Source organism: Sorex fumeus, unplaced genomic scaffold (assembly GCF_029834395.1).
Source record: "Sorex fumeus unplaced genomic scaffold, SorFum_2.1 ptg000129l, whole genome shotgun sequence".
In the NCBI taxonomy this organism is placed as follows: domain Eukaryota; kingdom Metazoa; phylum Chordata; class Mammalia; order Eulipotyphla; family Soricidae; genus Sorex; species Sorex fumeus.
The window spans coordinates 9,676,549-9,684,343 of record NW_026606186.1 but is presented as its reverse complement, the minus strand read 5'-3'; positions in this window follow the sequence as shown (position 1 = coordinate 9,684,343).

Genomic DNA, 7,795 nt, shown 5'->3' with positions numbered 1-7,795 from the left:
CTGGAGATAAATTAACTTGCCCAAAGGAATATAGGAATTTTTTGTCAGGATAACTTTTAACAGCAACAGATACAGCAAATGGTTCTGTATATCCATGAACTTGAATCACTACATTTTCAGAGGCACCAACACAGAACGCTTTAGGTGCAAAACATACCTACTGAAAGAGAAAAATTATAGAGATATTCTTTTAACAAAACATAACAACTAATTTTTTTACCTAAGAGAAGCAAGACACATAATCAATGGTTCATGCACTTAGCCATACATATTTTATTTCTTAAAATGTAATTTTTCTATGCTAAAACTAGCAGACTCCAGAAAGCATCCTAAAGATGCTTTTTTATGGAAGCAGATAAAAGGTAGTTAGCTCACTAGTTCCAGGGGAATGTTTAATGGAGTTCCCTACAGATGCTACAGATAGGCATTATGAGCTGGGCAGTTCATGAACATAGTTCATAAATGATCTAGAGATGCCTCCGGACCTTGCACCAGGATGATTTCACCTGGGTGCCTCAGATGGGAGCAGGCATAGGCCCTCCACCTGTCCCCTTTGAACCCCAGCAGCCGCAAACTTCCAGAACCCAATGAAAAACCCCAGTGACTGCTAACTTCAGGCCTCAAGGGATCAGGGACAGGCCACTCCTTCCCATCTCCATCAAACATTTTAAATCAAAATCTAGTCAGCAAGTTATGTCTTTTGAATACCTGGATACCATCTTATATTATGATACAAATCATGCCAGGCCAGTAACAGCATTGATCAATAGATAAAAGTGGACATTTTCATAAGTAGGAAGTTAATTTTTAGAAGTAGAAAGTTAAAATTTTAGGGCATGAACTAAATTTTGCTGCCTCTATAACTAATACACAAACACTTGCAAATGAAATATGAAATCCTTCACTTACATTTTCTCCTGTCTCCAACTTCTTCCCAAAGAGAAAAATATACATATTATGCTTAAGATATCCATGTCTGGAATAGTATTAAAGTGTGATTGTGGATATCTCTTTTTTGTGAGCTTTGTTAAATGAGTGTTCAGGTTAACAATCAACCTCTGAGAGTTTGTTCACTAAGAAAGAAACCCAATAATTTATATGATAACCTTTTAATGTCCATCAGCAATTTTGGAATCTGAAGCGAGTAACTTGACTGTGATGAATCAAACAGAAAAGACACCCAAATAAAAGTCTCTTAGAAAATGTTTCAAAACTGGACACAGACACAAAGTTCTTGAAAGCTGCCTGTTTCCACAATTTCTGGGAGTAGAATATGAAGCTATTGTCCTGAACCATTCCCTTTACTGCGTCCAGTGCATGGATTCTACAGATGTATGGGCTGGTGCTTAGTTTCCTTATTGCTTTGTTTTTCTCATTAAGTCACCTTGGCTGCTGGAGACAGCCTAGAGAAGCCTGGGAAGTCTTGTCTTCCCACTATAATTGACCACCGTGAACACTTAACCTACTCTGGGAGACATAACAATTAGGTTCCAAATCTCAAGGTGGAACAACCATGCGCTATCATTCAATCTACTGAGCCCCCTCAACAGAGCTGTCTGTTAAGGTAAAAGGTAAAGGTAAAGGTAAAGGCCCTCCCGTTGATCATCGATTTGCTCGAGCGGGCCCAGTAACGTCTCCATTGGAGACTTTGTTGTTACTGTGTCTGGCATATCGAATACTCTCGGTAGCTTGCCGGGCTCTCCGAGAGGGGTGGAGGAATCGAACTTGGGTCGGCCATGTTGGCCGCTTGCAAGGCGAACGCCCTACCCACTGAGTTTGTTGTTTTACCTTCCTTTCTGCCGTTCCTGCTTTCTTCACTTTCTTCCAAATTTCTTTGAGAGATGTGTCACTTAAATTGCTCATAAGAGACTGTCTTAGGCTTTGCCTCTTGGAGACTATTAAATGTAAGAATCATGGAAGGAGATTGCCAACCAGGGCTGTCTATGGAGAGTCTATGAAGTTTATCTGAGGTGGGTGGGGTTTGAATTTGAATCCACCAGGCCTTTATCAGATCTACTTGGAAACAAACCTGAAATCTTTGGAAGTCTTCCTAATGCTGAGGTGTATCCAGGAACTCTAGGATCAACAATAAAAAGGTAAAAGGTAAAGGCCCTCCCATTGTTCATCGATTTGCTCGAGCGGGCCCAGTAACATCTCCATCATGAGACTTGTTGTTACTGTGTTTGGCATATCGAATACTTCACGGGGAGCTTGCCAGGCTCTGCCATGCGGGCGAGATACTCTTGGCAGCTTGCCGGGCTCTCCGAGAGGGGCAGAGGAATCGAACTCGGGTCGGCCATGTTGGCTGCGTGCAAGGCAAACGCCCTACTGCTGTGCTATCGCTCCAGCCCAGGATCAACAATAACACATCAGTATTCAGAATGTGGGCACGAAAGCTGAAGCTATTGCTGCCTTAGGTTTCCTCAAGTCTAAAATCAATTACATGCATAGATTTATTTTGAACCATAAATCATCTGTTTCAGGTGACTAATGATTAGATTGCTGTTTCAGACATGCTTCTAAACTGAAACTAATGGGCTAATGTTTAAATCAATGTCTGAGTTTTGAGCCATATCAAATAGAATCAAAGATAAGAAAATTACGAAGCAACAGTAGACTGTAAAGAATGATTTACTGTAAAGGAATCTTTAGTTTGCAGTAGGTACAACTAAGTCTGCCATAAATCTAGTCCAGAATATTCTCAGACCAAAACTATCAGGAGTAGGTCACCTCTGATGAGAATGACTAACTGAATTTTAATTTTGTGCTACTTGTCTCAATTATTGAAGGCCTCTGAAGAAAAAGGAATTGCCATGCTGAATATGATCACATTTTTTCATTTTTTTTCATTTCATCATCCTGTTATTCGTCGATTGCCTCGAGCAGGCCCCAGTAACGTCTCTTTCATCCTAGCCCTGAGATTATATTCAAGGCTATTTAGGAGAATGAGACCCATAATTGTTACTGGTATTTGGCATATTTGGTACGCCACGGGGAGTTTGCCAGACTCTGCCCTGTGGGCAGGCTACATTCGATAGCCTGCAAGTTTGTACATAGGATTCAGCTTTTGACCAGTAGAGGACACAAATCTCTGGTTTGTACTCAATCCTATGCATAATCTCACTTTGTCATCAAAAAATATCACCAAAGAAAATAAAAATTTGGAGACCCAAAAGTTTTGAGTTAAATGCATAATATTACCAGTAATGGTATCACTTTAGCATTGTGACACCATTTCTGGTAATAAAACATCCCACATTTTCCAACACTGAAATATTTACGGCTTCCATGCTGCTACCTTTTGACAAATGGGAGAACAAACAAATTGTTCAAATACTATCATCTTTTAGCATGTAGATAACTCCCTAGCAAGGCTCAGAGTGCACTGAGACAACTCCTAGTGATTCTCACACCTAATGAGCTAAAAGGTTCCATGTTGCCAGAGCTAGAATGTTCAACGCTAGAGAATGGGGATCTGTTGCTGTTCAGGCCTCTGTGATGATGGGGATAGCCAGAGTTACCCCAGCAATGCTTGGGGAACATGAGGTCCACACAGTGGTTTCTTAGGGGCGTCCTGTGCTATACCCACTAAGGCTCACAGATCCATGTTGTGTGAGAAATTAAACTCAGGTCAGGCACATGCTCTAGTGGGGTTGTTTAAGCTGACTTGTTTCAACCACACTATATTTTATTCTAATATAGTCTGTTATCCTTGTCTCCAAGAAGAAAAATTTGCTTATTATATAGTAAGTTCAAAATTTTTATCTGTTGCATGACTGATTTTAAACTTGAGGAGAAGACAAAAGAGACTGAAGATCCGAGAGCACTATAGGAGAAGGAGATTATAACGAATAGGGGATAGAAAGTTATTGGATTGGGGTATGATGCCGCCAGCAGGTCAATCTGTACCTGTGAGGTGACTGCATCAGCATCCTGATGGTGCCTTCAGACTTCTAAATACCCCCAAAATTTCTACTGTGCCTTTGGCCAGACCCCAACAACTTGGGGCCAAGTTTAGCAAGAAAGTAAACGGCCAAAAGTTAGGTATGTGGGAGACACACCCGCAAACCACCTCCAGCTCAGCTATATAATTGGAGGCAAGGCCTCTCTGGTTCCTGATTGAACTGCTTAATGGCCATGATCCCAGAGACTCAGAGACAAATCTTGGAACCCAGCAGCTTTTGGCAGAAATGCATCTGGTCCCTTTAGTAGGTTACTGGTGCAGGGCCACCCCAGGTGGAAATAGGTTTTGTGCCTTGGCCTGTTCCCCCTGGCGGCTCAGTGCCTGTCATCCTACAGAGGCCATTGGACAGTTAGGTTTGGGCCCACAGTGATGAGACATGATAGGCCTCACACAATAGGGGGTGGACCTGGCCCTTTCCTCCCTGCCCCAATGAGACTCTGAGTCACCGTCCACAAACGGCCTCTCTGGCTCCTGATGAAGCTGCTTAATGGCCATGATCCCAGAGACTCAGGAACAAATCTCAGAACCCAGCAGGATTTGATAGAAATCCCTTCAGATTTAATTGTTAAGATTTCGGAATTCCAAAATCATGCTGCCACTGCTGCAGCAACGCAACATCATATATTATTCATAAGCAGCAATAGAAATAAAATTGTCTATGGTTGCCTTTTTGTCAGATCTGAGTGTTGGGGTAAAATCTCAAATAATAGTGGTGGGTCTGGTGTCAAAATATTGAATGTAATCAAGGTAGAGAGAGAGTAATGTGGAAATCATCTGCCCCACAGGTAGGGGGAGGGTGTGGCATCGGGGATATGCTGGGGTTTTTGGTGGTCGAAAATGGGCACTGGTGAAGGGACAGGTGTTTCATCATTGTATGACCGAGACCTAAACCTGAAAGCTTTGTTACTGCTCTCATGGTTATTCAATAAATAAATTTATAAAAAAGAAAGAAAAAAAAGTAAGATGGAGTTCATGCCCAATTCAATCAGCCTAATCAATGGCTGAATAAATAGCAATACTCCTACATTAAAAAAGAAGATAAAAATATTGGAGGATTAGTATCTAGATGAAATTTAACAAGAAAGGAAGAAGGAAATAAAACCAATAGAAAAAGAAAAAAGAAATAGAAGAAAGGATGATGGGGAAACTCTTGGATTTTTATCTTGGTATGTAACTCTACTTTGAGTAGCATCTGCTTAGTTCCTCTCCTACATTTTTTATTGTGTTTTTTATATTTTTAAGTTTTACAAGTGCTTTATATATGCTTAATTTTTACTCATTGCCAGATGAATAGTGAGCAAATACACAGGGTCAATCTGTACAATATCTTTTGATTCTAGTCAGTGTTTCTTTTTTAATGAGATGCTTATTAATTTGATGTGATCCTATTTATTTATTTATTTATTCATTTTTTCACCTTGTTTTGCCTGGTCAATGACAGTGAGTATTGTAAATGCCTCCAGATTCAATGTAATGAAGAGTTCTGCCTATACTTTCGTGAATTCAATGTGTGGGTTCGGGTCTGATAACAATATATTTAATCCATTTAATAGATTTTTGTGTATGCTGTGAGATGGGGGTCTGAGTTCGTTTTCTTGCATGTGGCTGACCAGTCTTTCCCCACCATTTGTTGAATAGTCTTTCCTTGCTCCACTTCATATAACTAGATCCTTCATCAAAGATTAGCTATCTACTTACACAAGTCTGTCTCTGGACTCTCAATCCTCTTCTATTGGTCTGATAGTCTGTCTTTATTTTAGGTCCACACAGCCTTGGTTACTATAGCTTAATAATTTCCAGTCAGGATAGATAATAACTTTCATCTTCTTTTACTAAAAATTTCATTGGATAAACAGAGTTTCATAATTTCATACGAAGCTGAGTAACATTTGCTCTGCATCCTTGAAGAATGCCATTGATATTTTAACAACACTTTGAATAGAATATATATTTTGACGATATTAGTTTTTCTAATTCCTGAATGTGAATTGTTTCTACTTCCAGTGTTATCTTTTATTTCTTTCATTAGTGACTTGTTTTCCACGTAGAAGTCTTTCACATCATTTTTAATGTTGATTCCTAGGTCCTTAAGATTTTTTAATGCTATTTGAAATAAAATTGAATTTCTATTTCTTTTTCTAGCTACTGTTTACATCTATAAATGCAATAGATGGAGGGAGGGAGTTTTTGGACCACACCTGGCAGAGCTCAAGGCTTATTCCTGGCTATGCATAAAGGGATCACTCCTGGCAGGCTCAGGGAACTTCACAGATGCTGGGGATCAAACTCTGGTTGGCCACTTGCTAGGCAACTGTCTTACATGCTGTACTAATGCTCCAGCCCTATAAATGCAATGAATTTTATATCTCTTTTGTAACCTTTATTTTATATGGGTTTTTTCTAATAGATTTTTAGTAGAAGCCAGGTGTGATTCTTGAATGCAGAGCCAGTAGTAAGCCTTGAGCACCACCAAGTGGGCCTCCACAAAAGAGCTTTTTGGTGAAGTGTTTAGGGTCTTACTGTGTATTATCACATCACCCTCAAATAGTGACAGTTTAGATTTTGGGGTTTTACTTGGAGAATCTCAGAGTCTACTCCTGACTCTGTGCTCAGGGATCACTCATCACTCCTTGCGGTGCTCAAGAGACCATATGGGGTATCCGGAATTGAACCTGGTTTGGCTACAATACAAGGCAAGTGCCTTACCTCCTGTACTAATGCTCTGGCACTCAAGCAACTGTTTTATTATACTTCTTGATATGTGTGTGTTCTTCTAATATACTTTATATTTACCTATAATAAATTAGAAAAGGCTAAAAGATTTAAAAAACTGTCTTCTCCCTCATTTTACTTCTAGAACAACATATCTTGTGTAAGTGGATGACTAATACAGAAGAGTGATGGGAGTAAGTCAAAAAATGAATAGGTTTCTCAGTCATGTGTATTACGCTGTGGATGTCTTTTCAAAAGTTCCTTTGCAATGGAAAGTGTCAGTAACTCTGCTTGCCTATAGCTGTGGCATACTGAACTTGTTCTCACTGTGACTCTCATTGAAGGTCCACACTTTTGGGGTCCACAGATGCATTTTATTGTGAACACTCTGTATAAGTGGGGCAGTAGGGATAGTGGAGATCTTCTTATTCACATGCTCTATTGTCCCATCAGACTTCGCTTATAAAGTTCATACTCAAAATAATTATTTTGAGACAGAGTTTAGCTTGAAATTAAGCATGAGAACTTCTAAATGCTGGGTTCTGTGTTACTGCACAGATGGATTCTCTATAAATCCATCTCTAGGGCATCTCTGCTTAGGACTCCACTCTTAAAACATCACATGGAATCTCCTCAAATAACAATGAACGTGGCACTTACAGAGTGATTAGAGAATGTCAGGGAGATGAGAAACTTTTCAGAGCATATGAAAGCAACATAGAACTGCTGACCTGGGACTGGATAGTTAGAGATGTTATGAACAAGACAGAAAGATGGAGGACTACCAGAATGGAAAGAGTGCCGGGGCTAAAATCTGGGAGGAGGAGAAGAAGGGGGTAGACTCACTAAAGAAAAATGTGGTCAGAGGATAGAACCATACAGAGACTTCAATAGACTAATCAATGGATGGGAGTTATGGTCTAAAAATAAGCTAGTTCCCAAGGACAGGACAAAGGAAGTTCTAATCTGTAGAGGTTTTTGAGCATTTGTGGAGCTATTATGATAGCAAGAATAGATGTTTCCCAAGAAAGGAAAGGCCAAAGAGTAGGCTAGTACTAGGGGTTCAACAAAGTGAAGCCACAAAAGGTTGACTATCCCGGGGCCATTCCTCAGAGCCTG